The sequence below is a fragment of the Stegodyphus dumicola genome, chromosome 10, assembly GCF_044657685.1.
Source record: "Stegodyphus dumicola isolate Sdum_Otavi_A_Nest chromosome 10, ASM4465768v1".
NCBI lineage: Eukaryota > Metazoa > Arthropoda > Arachnida > Araneae > Eresidae > Stegodyphus > Stegodyphus dumicola.
Genome location: NC_140777.1, coordinates 960452 through 976316, shown reverse-complemented (window position 1 = coordinate 976316; position 15865 = coordinate 960452).

The window sequence follows — 15865 nt, the reverse complement described above, 5'->3', positions numbered from 1 at the left end:
ATCGCCCCCTCGAAGACTTAGAACGCCCCGCTCGAAGACTTAGAACGCCCCCTCGAAGAATTGGAACGGCCCCTTCGAAGACTTAGAACGTCCCCGCGAAGACTTAGAACGCCCCCCTCGAAGACTTAGAACGCCATCTCGAAGACTTGGAATCCTTTCCAAGACTTAGAACGCCCCCTCGAACATTTAGAATGCCCCCTCGAAGACTTCGAATTCCTTTCTCGAAGACTTAGAACGCCCCCCCTCGAAGACTTAGAACGCCCCCTCGAAGACTTAGAATCCTTTCCAAGACTTAGAACGCCCCCTTGAACATTTAGAATGCCCCCTCGAAGACATAGAATTCCCTCCTCGAAGACGTAGAACGCCCCCACTCGAAGACTTAGAACGCCCCCCTCGAAGACTTAGAACGAGCCCTTCGAAAACTTAGAACGTCCCCCTCGAAGACACAGAACGCCCCCCTCGAAGACTTAGATCGCCCCCTCGAAGACTTAGAACGCCCCGCTCGAAGACTTAGAACGCCCCCTCGAAGACTTAGAACGCCCCCTTCGAAGACTTAGAACGCCCCCGCCAAGACTTAGAAAGCCCCCCTCGAAGACTTAGCACGCGCCCTCGAAGATTTAGGATGCCCCCTTCGGAGACTTATGACGCCGCCCTGGAAGACTTAGAACGCCACCTCGAAGACTTGGAATCCTTTCCAAGACTTAGAACGCCCCCTCGAACATTTAGAATGCCCCCTCGAAGACTTCGAATTCCCTTCTCGAAGACTTAGAACGCCCCTCCCTCGAAGACTTAGAACGCCCCCTCGAAGACTTAGAATCCTTTCCAAGACTTAGAACGCCCCCTTGAACATTTAGAATGCCCCCTCGAAGACATAGAATTCCCTCCTCGAAGACGTAGAACGCCCCCACTCGAAGACTTATAACGCCCCCCTCGAAGACTTAGAACGAGCCCTTCGAAAACTTAGAACGTCCCCCTCGAAGACACAGAACGCCCCCCTCGAAGACTTATATCGCCCCCTCGAAGACTTAGAACGCCCCGCTCGAAGACTTAGAACGCCCCCTCGAAGACTTAGAACGCCCCTTTCGAAGACTTAGAACGTCCCCGCGAAGACTTAGAACCCCCCCTCGAAGACTTAGAATCCTTTCCAAGACTTAGAACGCCCCCTCGAACATTTAGAATGCCCCCTCGAAGACTTCGAATTCCCTTCTCGAAGACTTAGAACGCCCTCCTCGAAGACGTAGAACGCCCCTCCGAAGACTTAGAACGCCCCCCCCCGAAGACATAGAACGCCTTCCTCGAAGACGTAGAACGCCCCGTCAAAGACTTAGAACGCCCCCCTCGAAGAGTTAGAACGGCCCCCTCGAAGACATAGAACGCCCCCCTCGAAGACTTAGATCGCCCCCTCGAAGACGTAGAAAGCCCCGCTCGAAGACTTAGAACGCCCGCTCTAAGACTTAAAACGCCCCCTTCGAAGACTTAGAACGCTCCCGCGAAGACTTAGAACGCCCCCCTCGAAGACTTTGATCGCACCCCTCGAAGAATTAGAATGCCCCCTCGAAGACTTAGAATCCCTTCGAAGACTTACAATGTCCCCTCCCCCCTCCAAGACTTAGAACGCCCCCTCCGAAGACTTAGAACGCCCCCCGAAGTCTTAGAACGCCACCCTCCAAGACTTAGAACGACCCTCTCGAAGACTTAGAACGCCCCCTCGAAGAATTGGAACGGCCCCTTCGAAGACTTAGAACGACCCGCGAAGACTTAGAACGCCCCCTCGAAGACTTAGAACGCCACCTCGAAGACTTGGAATCCTTTCCAAGACTTAGAACGCCCCCTCGAACATTTAGAATGCCCCCTCGAAGACTTCGAATTCCCTTCTCGAAGACTTAGAACGCCCTCCTCGAAGACGTAGAACGCCCCCCTCGAAGACTTAGAACGCCCCCCTCGAAGACTTAGAATCCTTTCCAAGATTTAGAACGCCCCCTTGAACATTTAGAATGCCCCCTCGAAGACATAGAATTCCCTCCTCGAAGACGTAGAACGCCCCCACTCGAAGACTTAGAACGCCCCCCTCGAAGACTTAGAACGCCCCCTTCGAAAACTTAGAACGTCCCCCTCGAAGACACAGAACGCCCCCCTCGAAGACTTAGATCGCCCCCTCGAAGACTTAGAACGCCCCGCTCGAAGACTTAGAACGCCCACTCGAAGACTTAGAACGCCCCCGCGTAGACTTAGAAAGCCCCCCTCGAAGACTTAGCACGCCCCCTCGAACATTTAGAATGCCCCTCGAAGACTTCGAATTCCCTTCTCGAAGACTTAGAACGCCCTCCTCGAAGACGTAGAACGCCCCCCCTCGAAGACTTAGAACGCCCCCCTCGAAGACTTAGAACACCGCCTTCGAAGACTTAGAACGTCTCCCTCGAAGACACAGATCGCCCCCCTCGAAGATTTACATCGCCCCCTCGAAGACTTAGAACGCCCCGCTCGAAGACTTAGAACGCCCCCTCGAAGACTTAACTTAGAACGCCCCCTCGAAGACTTAGAAAGCCCCCTTCGAAGACTTAGAACGTCCCCGCGAAGACTTGGAATCCTTTCCAAGACTTAGAACGCCCCCTCGAACATTTAGAATGCCCCCTCGAAGACTTCGAATTCCCTTCTCGAAGACTCAGAACGCCCTCCTCAAAGACGTAGAACGCCCCCACTCGAAGACTTAGAAAGCCCCCCTCGAAGACTTAGAACGCCCCCTTCGAAGACTTAGAACGTCCCCCTCAAAGACACAGAACGCCCCCTCGAAGACTTAGATCGCCCCCTCGAAGACTTAGAACGCCCTCTCGAAGACTTAGAATCCTTTCCAAGACTTAGAACGCCCCCTCGAACATTTAGAATGCCCCCTCGAAGACTTTGAATTCCCTTCTCGAAGACTCAGAATGCCCTCCTCAAAGACGTAGAACGCCCCCCCTCGAAGACTTAGAACGCCCCCCTCGAAGACTTAGAATCCTTTCCAAGACTTAGAACGCCCCTCTCGAAGACATAGAACGCCCCCCTCGAAGACATAGAACGCCCCCCTCGAAGACTTAGATCGCCCCCTCGAAGACTTAGAACGCCCCGCTCGAAGACTTAGAACGCCCCCTCGAAGACTTAGAACGCCTTCCTCGAAGACGTAGAACGCCCCCCTCGAAGACATAGAACGTCCCCGCGAAGACTTAGAACGCCCCCTCGAAGACTTAGAATCCTTTCCAAGACTTAGAACGCCCCCTCGAACATTTAGAATGCCCCCTCGAAGACTTCGAATTCCCTTCTCGAAGACTTAGAACGCCCTCCTCGAAGACGTAGAACGCCCCCCCTCGAAGACTTAGAACGCCCCCCTCGAAGACTTAGAACGCCCCCTCGAAGACTTAGAACGCCCCCTCGAAGACTTAGAACGTCCCCTCGAAGACTTAGAACGCCCCCCTCGAAGACTTAGAACGGCCCCCTCGAACACATAGAACGCCCCCCTTGAAGACTTAGATCGCCCCCTCGAAGACTTACAACGCCCCGCTCGAAGACTTAGAACGCCCCCTCGAAGACTTAGAACGCCCTCTTCGAAGACTTAGAACGCCCCCGCGGAAACTTAGAACGCCCCCCTCGAAGATTTAGCACGCCCCCTCGAAGACTTAGGACGCCCCCCTCGGAGACTTATGACGCCCCTCTCGAAGACTTAAAACGCCCCCCTCGAAGACTTTGATCGCACCCTCGAAGACTTAGAATGCCCCCTCGAAAACTTAGAATCCCTTCGAAGACTTAGAATGTCCCCTCGCCCCTCGAAGACTTAGAATGCCCCCTCGAAGACTAACAACGCCCCCTCTTAGACTTAGAAAGGCCCCTCGAAGACTTAGAACGCCCCCTCGAAAACTTAGAACGCCCCCCTCGAAGAGTTAGAACGACCCCTAGAAGACTTAGAACGCTTCCTCGAAGTCTTAGAATGTCCCCTTCCCCCCAAGAAGACTTAGAACGCCCCCTCGAAGACTTAGAACGCCCCCACGAAGACTTAGAACGCCCCCCTCGAAGACTTAGAACGCGCCCTCGAAGACTTGGAACGCCCCCTTCGAAGACTTAGAACGCCCCGTCGAAGACTTAGAATACCCAGTCGAAGATTCAGAATGCCCCCTCGAAGACTTAGAATCCCTTCGAAGATTTAGAATGTCCCCTCGCCCCTCGAAGACTTTGAATGCCCACTCGAAGACTTAGAATTCCCTTCTCGAAGACTTTGAATGCCCTCCTCGAAGACTTAGAACGCTCCCCTCCAAGACTTAGAACGCCTCCCCCGAATACTTAGAACGCCCCGCCGAAGACATAGAACGCCTTCCTCGAAGACGTAGAACGCTCCCCTCAAAGACTTAGAACGCCCCCCTCGAAGAGTTAGAACGGCCCCCTCGAAGACATAGAACGCCCCCCTCGAAGACTTAGATCGCCCCCTCGAAGACATAGAAAGCCCCGCTCGAAGACTTAGAACGCCCCCTCTAAGACTTAAAACGCCCCCTTCGAAGACTTAGAACGCCCCCGCGAAGACATAGAACGCCCCCCTCGAAGAATTTGATCGCCCCCTCGAAGAATTAGAATGCCCCCTCGAAGACATAGAACGCCCCCCGAAGTCTTAGAACGCCACCCTCCAAGACTTAGAACGACCCTCTCAAAGACTTAGATCGCCCCCTCGAAGACTTAGAACGCCCCGCTCGAAGACTTAGAACGCCCCCTCGAAGAATTGGAACGGCCCCTTCGAAGATTTAGAACGTCCCCGCGAAGACTTAGAACGCCCCCCTCGAAGACTTAGAACGCCACCTCGAAGACTTGGAATCCTTTCCAAGACTTAGAACGCCCCCTCGAACATTTAGAATGCCCCCTCGAAGACTTCGAATTCCCTTCTCGAAGACTTAGAACGCCCCCTCGAAGACTTAGAATCCTTTCCAAGACTTAGAACGCCCCCTTGAACATTTAGAATGCCCCCTCGAAGACATAGAATTCCCTCCTCGAAGACGTAGAACGCCCCCACTCGAAGACTTAGAACGCCCCCCTCGAAGACTTAGAACGCCCCCTTCGAAAACTTAGAACGTCCCCCTCGAAGACACAGAACGCCCCCCTCGAAGACTTAGATCGCCCCCTCGAAGACTTAGAACGCCCCGCTCGAAGACTTAGAACGCCCCCTCGAAGACTTAGAACGCCCCCTTCGAAGACTTAGAACGCCCCCGCCAAGACTTAGAAAGCCCCCCTCGAAGACTTAGCACGCCCCCTCGAAGATTTAGGATGCCCCCTTCGGAGACTTAAAACGCACCCCTCGAAGATTTTGATCGCCCCCTCGAAGACTTAGAATGCCCCCTCGAAAACTTAGAATCCCTTCGAAGACTTAGAATGTCCCCTCGCCCCTCGAAGACTTAGAATGCCCCCTCGAAGACTAAGAACGCCCCCTCTTAGAATTAGAACGGCCCCTCGAAGACTTAGAACGCCCCCTCGAAAACTTAGAACGCCCCCTTCGAAGAGTTAGAACGCCCCCTAGAAGACTTAGAGCGCCCCCTCGAAGTCTTAGAATGTCCCCTTGCCCCCAAGAAGACTTAGAACGCCCCCTCGAAGACTTAGAACGCCCTCTCGAAGACTTAGAACGCCCTCTCGAAGACTTAGAATCCTTTCCAAGACTTAGAACGCCCCCTCGAACATTTAGAATGCCCCCTCGAAGACTTCGAATTCCCTTCTCGAAGACTTAGAACGCCCTCCTCGAAGACGTAGAACGCCCCCCCTCGAAGACTTAGAACGCCCCCCTCGAAGACTTAGAACACCGCCTTCGAAGACTTAGAACGTCTCCCTCGAAGACACAGAACGCCCCCCTCGAAGACTTACATCGCCCCCTCGAAGACTTAGAACGCCCCGCTCGAAGACTTAGAACGCCCCCTCGAAGACATAACTTAGAACGCCCCCTCGAAGACTTAGAACGCCCCCTTCGAGGACTTAGAACGTCCCCGCGAAGACTTGGAATCCTTTCCAAGACTTAGAACGCCCCCTCGAACAAATAGAATGCCCCCTCGAAGACTTCGAATTCCCTTCTCGAAGACTCAGAACGCCCTCCTCAAAGACGTAGAACGCCCCCACTCGAAGACTTAGAACGCCCCCCTCGAAGACTTAGAACGCCCCCTTCGAAGACTTAGAACGTCCCCCTCAAAGACACAGAACGCCCCCTCGAAGACTTAGATCGCCCCCTCGAAGACTTAGAACGCCCCGCTCGAAGACTTAGAACGCCCCCTCGAAGACTTAGAACGCCCCCTTCGAAGATTTAGAACGCCCCCGCGAAGACTTAGAAAGCCCCCCTTGAAGACTTAGCACGCCCCCTCGAAGATTTAGGATGCCCCCCTCGGAGACTTATGACGCCCCCCTCGAAGACTTTAAACGCACCCCTCGAAGATTTTGATCGCCCTCTCGAAGACATAGAATGCCCCCTCGAAGACTAAGAACGCCCCCTCTTAGATTTAGAACGGCCCATCGAAGACTTAGAACGCCCCCTCGAAAACTTAGAACGCCCCCTTCGAAGAGTTAGAACGCCCCCTAGAAGACTTAGAACGCCCCCTCGAAGTCTTAGAATGTCCCCTTGCCCCCAAGAAGACTTAGAACGCCCCCTCGAAGACTTAGAACGCCCTCTCGAAGACTTAGAACGCCCTCTCGAAGACTTAGAATCCTTTCCAAGACTTAGAACGCCCCCTCGAACATTTAGAATGCCCCCTCGAAGACTTCGAATTCCCTTCTCGAAGACTTAGAACGCCCTCCTCGAAGACGTAGAACGCCCCCACCTCGAAGACTTAGAACGCCCCCCTCGAAGACTTAGAATCCTTTCCAAGACTTAGAACGCCCCCTTGAACATTTAGAATGCCCCCTCGAAGACATAGAATTCCCTACTCGAAGACTTAGAACGCCCTCCTCGAAGACGTAGAACGCGCCCACTCGAAGACTTAGAACGCCCCCCTCGAAGACTGAGAACGCCCCCTCGAAGACTTAGAACGCCCCCTCGAAGACTTAGAACGTCCCCTCGAAGACTTAGAACGGCCCCCTCGAACACATAGAACGCCCCCTCGAAGACTTAGATCGCCCCCTCGAAGACTTAGAACGCCCCGCTCGAAGACTTAGAACGCCCCCTCGAAGACTTAGCACGCCCCCTCGAAGACTTAGAACGCCCTCCTCGAAGACGTAGAACGCCCCCCCTCGAAGACTTAGAACGCCCCCCTCGAAGACTTAGAACACCGCCTTCGAAGACTTAGAACGTCTCCCTCGAAGACACAGAACGCCCCCCTCGAAGACTTACATCGCCCCCTCGAAGACTTAGAACGCCCCGCTCGAAGACTTAGAACGCCCCCTCGAAGACTTAGAACGCCCCCTTCGAAGACTTAGAACGTCCCCGCGAAGACTTGGAATCCTTTCCAAGACTTAGAACGCCCCCTCGAACATTTAGAATGCCCCCTCGAAGACTTCGAATTCCCTTCTCGAAGACTCAGAACGCCCTCCTCAAAGACGTAGAACGCCCCCACTCGAAGACTTAGAACGCCCCCTTCGAAGACTTAGAACGCCCCCTTCGAAGACTTAGAACGTCCCCCTCAAAGACACAGAACGCCCCCTCGAAGACTTAGATCGCCCCCTCGAAGACTTAGAACGCCCCGCTCGAAGACTTAGAACGCCCCCTCGAAGACATAGAACGCCCCCTTCGAAGATTTAGAACGCCCCCCTCGAAGACTTTAAACGCACCCCTCGAAGATTTTGATCGCCCTCTCGAAGACATAGAATGCCCCCTCGAAGACTAAGAACGCCCCCTCTTAGATTTAGAACGGCCCATCGAAGACTTAGAACGCCCCCTCGAAAACTTAGAACGCCCCCTTCGAAGAGTTAGAACGCCCCCTAGAAGACTTAGAACGCCCCCTCGAAGACTTAGAATGTCCCCTTGCCCCCAAGAAGACTTAGAACGCCCCCTCGAAGACTTAGAACGCCCTCTCGAAGACTTAGAACGCCCTCTCGAAGACTTAGAATCCTTTCCAAGACTTAGAACGCCCCCTCGAACATTTAGAATGCCCCCTCGAAGACTTCGAATTCCCTTCTCGAAGACGTAGAACGCCCTCCTCGAAGACGTAGAACGCCCCCACCTCGAAGACTTAGAACGCCCCCCTCGAAGACTTAGAATCCTTTCCAAGACTTAGAACGCCCCCTTGAACATTTAGAATGCCCCCTCGAAGACATAGAATTCCCTACTCGAAGACTTAGAACGCCCTCCTCGAAGACGTAGAACGCGCCCACTCGAAGACTTAGAACGCCTCCCTCGAAGACTTAGAACGCCCCCTCGAAGACTTAGAACGCCCCCTCGAAGACTTAGAACGTCCCCTCGAAGACTTAGAACGGCCCCCTCAATCACATAGAACGCCCCCTCGAAGACTTAGATCGCCCCTCAAAGACTTAGAACGCCCCGCTCGAAGACTTAGAACGCCCCCTCGAAGACTTAGAACGCCCTCTTCGAAGACTTAGAACGCCCCCGCGGAAACTTAGAACGCCCCCCTCGAAGACTCAGCACGCCCCCTCGAAGACTTAGGACGCCCCCCTCGGAGACTTATGACGCACCCCTCGAAGACTTAAAACGCCCCCCTCGAAGACTTTGATCGCACCCTCGAAGACTTAGAATGCCCCCTCGAAAACTTAGAATCCCTTCGAAGACTTAGAATGTCCCCTCGCCCCTCGAAGACTTAGAATGCCCCCTCGAAGACTAACAACGCCCCCTCTTAGACTTAGAACGGCCCCTCGAAGACTTAGAACGCCCCCTCGAAAACTTAGAACGCCCCCCTCGAAGAGTTAGAACGACCCCTAGAAGACTTAGAACGCCCCCTCGAAGACTTAGAATGTCCCCTTCCCCCCAAGAAGACTTAGAACGCCCCCTCGAAGACTTAGAACGCCCCCACGAAGACTTAGAACGCCCCCCTCGAAGACTTAGAACGCGCCCTCGAAGACTTGGAACGCCCCCTTCGAAGACTTAGAACGCCCCGTCGAAGACTTAGAATACCCAGTCGAAGATTCAGAATGCCCCCTCGAAGACTTAGAATCCCTTCGAAGATTTAGAATGTCCCCTCGCCCCTCGAAGACTTTGAATGCCCACTCGAAGACTTAGAATACCCTTCTCGAAGACTTTGAATGCCCTCCTCGAAGACTTAGAACGCTCCCCTCCAAGACTTAGAACGCCTCCCCCGAAGACTTAGAACGCCCCCCCGAAGACATAGAACGCCTTCCTCGAAGACGTAGAACGCCCCCCTCAAAGACTTAGAACGCCCCCCTCGAAGAGTTAGAACGGCCCCCTCGAAGACATAGAACGCCCCCCTCGAAGACTTAGATCGCCCCCTCGAAGACGTAGAAAGCCCCGCTCGAAGACTTAGAACGCCCCCTCTAAGACTTAAAACGCCCCCTTCGAAGACTTAGAACGCCCCCGCGAAGACTTAGAACGTCCCCCTCGAAGACTTTGATCGCCCCCTCGAAGAATTAGAATGCCCCCTCGAAGACTTAGAATCCCTTCGAAGACTTACAATGTCCCCTCCCCCCTCCAAGACTTAGAACGCCCCCTCCGAAGACTTAGAACGCCCCCCGAAGTCTTAGAACGCCACCCTCCAAGACTTAGAACGACCCTCTCGAAGACTTAGATCGCCCCCTCGAAGACTTAGAACGCCCCGCTCGAAGACTTAGAACGCCCCCTCGAAGAATTGGAACGGCCCCTTCGAAGACTTAGAACGTCCCCGCGAAGACTTAGAACGCCCCCCTCGAAGACTTAGAACGCCCCCTCGAAGACTTAGAATCCTTTCCAAGACTTAGAACGCCCCCTTGAACATTTAGAATGCCCCCTCGAAGACATAGAATTCCCTCCTCGAAGACGTAGAACGCCCCCACTCGAAGACTTAGAACGCCCCCCTCGAAGACTTAGAACGCCCCCTTCGAAAACTTAGAACGTCCCCCTCGAAGCCACAGAACGCCCCCCTCGAAGACTTAGATCGCCCCCTCGAAGACTTAGAACGCCCCGCTCGAAGACTTAGAACGCCCCCTCGAAGACTTAGAACGCCCCCTTCGAAGACTTAGAACGCCCCCGCCAAGACTTAGAAAGCCCCCCTCGAAGACTTAGCACGCCCCCTCGAAGATTTAGGATGCCCCCTTCGGAGACTTATGACGCCCCCCTCGAAGACTTAAAACGCACCCCTCGAAGATTTTGATCGCCCCCTCGAAGACTTAGAATGCCGCCTCGAAAACTTAGAATCCCTTCGAAGACTTAGAATGTCCCCTCGCCCCTCGAAGACTTAGAATGCCCCCTCGAAGACTAAGAACGCCCCCTCTTAGAATTAGAACGGCCCCTCGAAGACTTAGAACGCCCCCTCGAAAACTTAGAACGCCCCCTTCGAAGAGTTAGAACGCCCCCTAGAAGACTTAGAGCGCCCCCTCGAAGTCTTAGAATGTCCCCTTGCCCCCAAGAAGACTTAGAACGCCCCCTCGAAGACTTAGAACGCCCTCTCGAAGACTTAGAACGCCCTCTCGAAGACTTAGAATCCTTTCCAAGACTTAGAACGCCCCCTCGAACATTTAGAATGCCCCCTCGAAGACTTCGAATTCCCTTCTCGAAGACTTAGAACGCCCTCCTCGAAGACGTAGAACGCCCCCCTCGAAGACTTAGAACGCCCCCCTCGAAGACTTAGAACACCGCCTTCGAAGACTTAGAACGTCTCCCTCGAAGACACAGAACGCCCCCCTCGAAGACTTACATCGCCCCCTCGAAGACTTAGAACGCCCCGCTCGAAGACTTAGAACGCCCCCTCGAAGACATAACTTAGAACGCCCCCTCGAAGACTTAGAACGCCCCCTTCGAGGACTTAGAACGTCCCCGCGAAGACTTGGAATCCTTTCCAAGACTTAGAACGCCCCCTCGAACATTTAGAATGCCCCCTCGAAGACTTCGAATTCCCTTCTCGAAGACTCAGAACGCCCTCCTCAAAGACGTAGAACGCCCCCACTCGAAGACTTAGAACGCCCCCCTCGAAGACTTAGAACGCCCCCTTCGAAGACTTAGAACGTCCCCCTCAAAGACACAGAACGCCCCCTCGAAGACTTAGATCGCCCCCTCGAAGACTTAGAACGCCCCGCTCGAAGACTTAGAACGCCCCCTCGAAGACTTAGAACGCCCCCTTCGAAGATTTAGAACGCCCCCGCGAAGACTTAGAAAGCCCCCCTTGAAGACTTAGCACGCCCCCTCGAAGATTTAGGATGCCCCCCCTCGGAGACTTATGACGCCCCCCTCGAAGACTTTAAACGCACCCCTCGAAGATTTTGATCGCCCTCTCGAAGACATAGAATGCCCCCTCGAAGACTAAGAACGCCCCCTCTTAGATTTAGAAAGGCCCATCGAAGACTTAGAACGCCCCCTCGAAAACTTAGAACGCCCCCTTCGAAGAGTTAGAACGCCCCCTAGAAGACTTAGAACGCCCCCTCGAAGTCTTAGAATGTCCCCTTGCCCCCAAGAAGACTTAGAACGCCCCCTCGAAGACTTAGAACGCCCTCTCGAAGACTTAGAACGCCCTCTCGAAGACTTAGAATCCTTTCCAAGACTTAGAACGCCCCCTCGAACATTTAGAATGCCCCCTCGAAGACTTCGAATTCCCTTCTCGAAGACTTAGAACGCCCTCCTCGAAGACGTAGAACGCCCTCCTCGAAGACGTAGAACGCCCCCACCTCGAAGACTTAGAACGCCCCCCTCGAAGACTTAGAATCCTTTCCAAGACTTAGAACGCCCCCTTGAACATTTAGAATGCCCCCTCGAAGACATAGAATTCCCTACTCGAAGACTTAGAACGCCCTCCTCGAAGACGTAGTACGCGCCCACTCGAAGACTTAGAACGCCCCCCTCGAAGACTTAGAACGCCCCCTCGAAGACTTAGAACGCCCCCTCGAAGACTTAGAACGTCCCCTCGAAGACTTAGAACGGCCCCCTCGAACACATAGAACGCCCCCTCGAAGACTTAGATCGCCCCCTCGAAGACTTAGAACGCCCCGCTCGAAGACTTAGAACGCCCCCTCGAAGACTTAGAACGCCCTCTTCGAAGACTTAGAACGCCCCCGCGGAAACTTAGAACGCCCCCCTCGAAGACTTAGCACGCCCCCTCGAAGACTTAGGACGCCCCCCTCGGAGACTTATGACGCACCCCTCGAAGACTTAAAACGCCCCCCTCGAAGACTTTGATCGCACCCTCGAAGACTTAGAATGCCCCCTCGAAAACTTAGAATCCCTTCGAAGACTTAGAATGTCCCCTCGCCCCTCGAAGACTTAGAATGCCCCCTCGAAGACTAACAACGCCCCCTCTTAGACTTAGAACGGCCCCTGGAAGACTTAGAACGCCCCCTCGAAAACTTAGAACGCCCCCCTCGAAGAGTTAGAACGACCCCTAGAAGACTTAGAACGCCCCCTCGAAGACTTAGAATGTCCCCTTCCCCCCAAGAAGACTTAGAACGCCCCCTCGAAGACTTAGAACGCCCCCACGAAGACTTAGAACGCCCCCCTCGAAGACTTAGAACGCGCCCTCGAAGACTTGGAACGCCCCCTTCGAAGACTTAGAACGCCCCGTCGAAGACTTAGAATACCCAGTCGAAGATTCAGAATGCCCCCTCGAAGACTTAGAATCCCTTCGAAGATTTAGAATGTCCCCTCGCCCCTCGAAGACTTTGAATGCCCACTCGAAGACTTAGAATTCCCTTCTCGAAGACTTTGAATGCCCTCCTCGAAGACTTAGAACGCTCCCCTCCAAGACTTAGAACGCCTCCCCCGAAGACTTAGAACGCCCCCCCGAAGACATAGAACGCCTTCCTCGAAGACGTAGAACGCCCCCCTCAAAGACTTAGAACGCCCCCCTCGAAGAGTTAGAACGGCCCCCTCGAAGACATAGAACGCCCCCCTCGAAGACTTAGATCGCCCCCTCGAAGACGTAGAAAGCCCCGCTCGAAGACTTAGAACGCCGCCTCTAAGACTTAAAACGCCCCCTTCGAAGACTTAGAACGCCCCCGCGAAGACTTAGAACGCCCCCCTCGAAGACTTTGATCGCCCCCTCGAAGAATTAGAATGCCCCCTCGAAGACTTAGAATCCCTTCGAAGACTTACAATGTCCCCTCCCCCCTCCAAGACTTAGAACGCCCCCTCCGAAGACTTAGAACGCCCCCCCGAAGTCTTAGAACGCCACCCTCCAAGACTTAGAACGACCCTCTCGAAGACTTAGATCGCCCCCTCGAAGACTTAGAACGCCCCGCTCGAAGACTTAGAACGCCCCCTCGAAGAATTGGAACGGCCCCTTCGAAGACTTAGAACGTCCCCGCGAAGACTTAGAACGCCCCCCTCGAAGACTTAGAACGCCATCTCGAAGACTTGGAATCCTTTCCAAGACTTAGAACGCCCCCTCGAACATTTAGAATGCCCCCTCGAAGACTTCGAATTCCTTTCTCGAAGACTTAGAACGCCCCCCTCGAAGACTTAGAACGCCCCCTCGAAGACTTAGAATCCTTTCCAAGACTTAGAACGCCCCCTTGAACATTTAGAATGCCCCCTCGAAGACATAGAATTCCCTCCTCGAAGACGTAGAACGCCCCCACTCGAAGACTTAGAACGCCCCCCTCGAAGACTTAGAACGAGCCCTTCGAAAACTTAGAACGTCCCCCTCGAAGACACAGAACGCCCCCCTCGAAGACTTAGATCGCCCCCTCGAAGACTTAGAACGCCCCGCTCGAAGACTTAGAACGCCCCCTCGAAGACTTAGAACGCCCCATTCGAAGACTTAGAACGCCCCCGCCAAGACTTAGAAAGCCCCCCTCGAAGACTTAGCACGCGCCCTCGAAGATTTAGGATGCCCCCTTCGGAGACTTATGACGCCGCCCTGGAAGACTTAGAACGCCACCTCGAAGACTTGGAATCCTTTCCAAGACTTAGAACGCCCCCTCGAACATTTAGAATGCCCCCTCGAAGACTTCGAATTCCCTTCTCGAAGACTTAGAACGCCCCTCCCTCGAAGACTTAGAACGCCCCCTCGAAGACTTAGAATCCTTTCCAAGACTTAGAACGCCCCCTTGAACATTTAGAATGCCCCCTCGAAGACATAGAATTCCCTCCTCGAAGACGTAGAACGCCCCCACTCGAAGACTTATAACGCCCCCCTCGAAGACTTAGAACGAGCCCTTCGAAAACTTAGAACGTCCCCCTCGAAGACACAGAACGCCCCCCTCGAAGACTTATATCGCCCCCTCGAAGACTTAGAACGCCCCGCTCGAAGACTTAGAACGCCCCCTCGAAGACTTAGAACGCCCCCTTCGAAGACTTAGAACGTCCCCGCGAAGACTTAGAACCCCCCCTCGAAGACTTAGAATCCTTTCCAAGACTTAGAACGCCCCCTCGAACATTTAGAATGCCCCCTCGAAGACTTCGAATTCCCTTCTCGAAGACTTAGAACGCCCTCCTCGAAGACGTAGAACGCCCCTCCGAAGACTTAGAACGCCCCCCCCGAAGACATAGAACGCCTTCCTCGAAGACGTAGAACGCCCCGTCAAAGACTTAGAACGCCCCCCTCGAAGAGTTAGAACGGCCCCCTCGAAGACATAGAACGCCCCCCTCGAAGACTTAGATCGCCCCCTCGAAGACGTAGAAAGCCCCGCTCGAAGACTTAGAACGCCCCCTCTAAGACTTAAAACGCCCCCTTCGAAGACTTAGAACGCTCCCGCGAAGACTTAGAACGCCCCCCTCGAAGACTTTGATCGCACCCCTCGAAGAATTAGAATGCCCCCTCGAAGACTTAGAATCCCTTCGAAGACTTACAATGTCCCCTCCCCCCTCCAAGACTTAGAACGCCCCGTCCGAAGACTTAGAACGCCCCCCGAAGTCTTAGAACGCCACCCTCCAAGACTTAGAACGACCCTCTCGAAGACTTAGAACGCCCCCTCGAAGAATTGGAACGGCCCCTTCGAAGACTTAGAACGTCCCCGCGAAGACTTAGAACGCCCCCTCGAAGACTTAGAACGCCACCTCGAAGACTTGGAATCCTTTCCAAGACTTAGAACGCCCCCTCGAACATTTAGAATGCCCCCTCGAAGACTTCGAATTCCCTTCTCGAAGACTTAGAACGCCCTCCTCGAAGACGTAGAACGCCCCCCTCGAAGACTTAGAACGCCCCCCTCGAAGACTTAGAATCCTTTCCAAGATTTAGAACGCCCCCTTGAACATTTAGAATGCCCCCTCGAAGACATAGAATTCCCTCCTCGAAGACGTAGAACGCCCCCACTCGAAGACTTAGAACGCCCCCCTCGAAGACTTAGAACGCCCCCTTCGAAAACTTAGAACGTCCCCCTCGAAGACACAGAACGCCCCCCTCGAAGACTTAGATCGCCCCCTCGAAGACTTAGAACGCCCCGCTCGAAGACTTAGAACGCCCACTCGAAGACTTAGAACGCCCCCGCGTAGACTTAGAAAGCCCCTCTCGAAGACTTAGCACGCCCCCTCGAACATTTAGAATGCCCCTCGAAGACTTCGAATTCCCTTCTCGAAGACTTAGAACGCCCTCCTCGAAGACGTAGAACGCCCCCCCTCGAAGACTTAGAACGCCCCCCTCGAAGACTTAGAACACCGCCTTCGAAGACTTAGAACTCTCCCTCGAAGACACAGATCGCCCCCCTCGAAGACTTACATCGCCCCCTCGAAGACTTAGAACGCCCCGCTCGAAGACTTAGAACGCCCCCTCGAAGACTTAACTTAGAACGCCCCCTCGAAGACTTAGAAAGCCCCCTTCGAAGACTTAGAACGTCCCCGCGAAGACTTGGAATC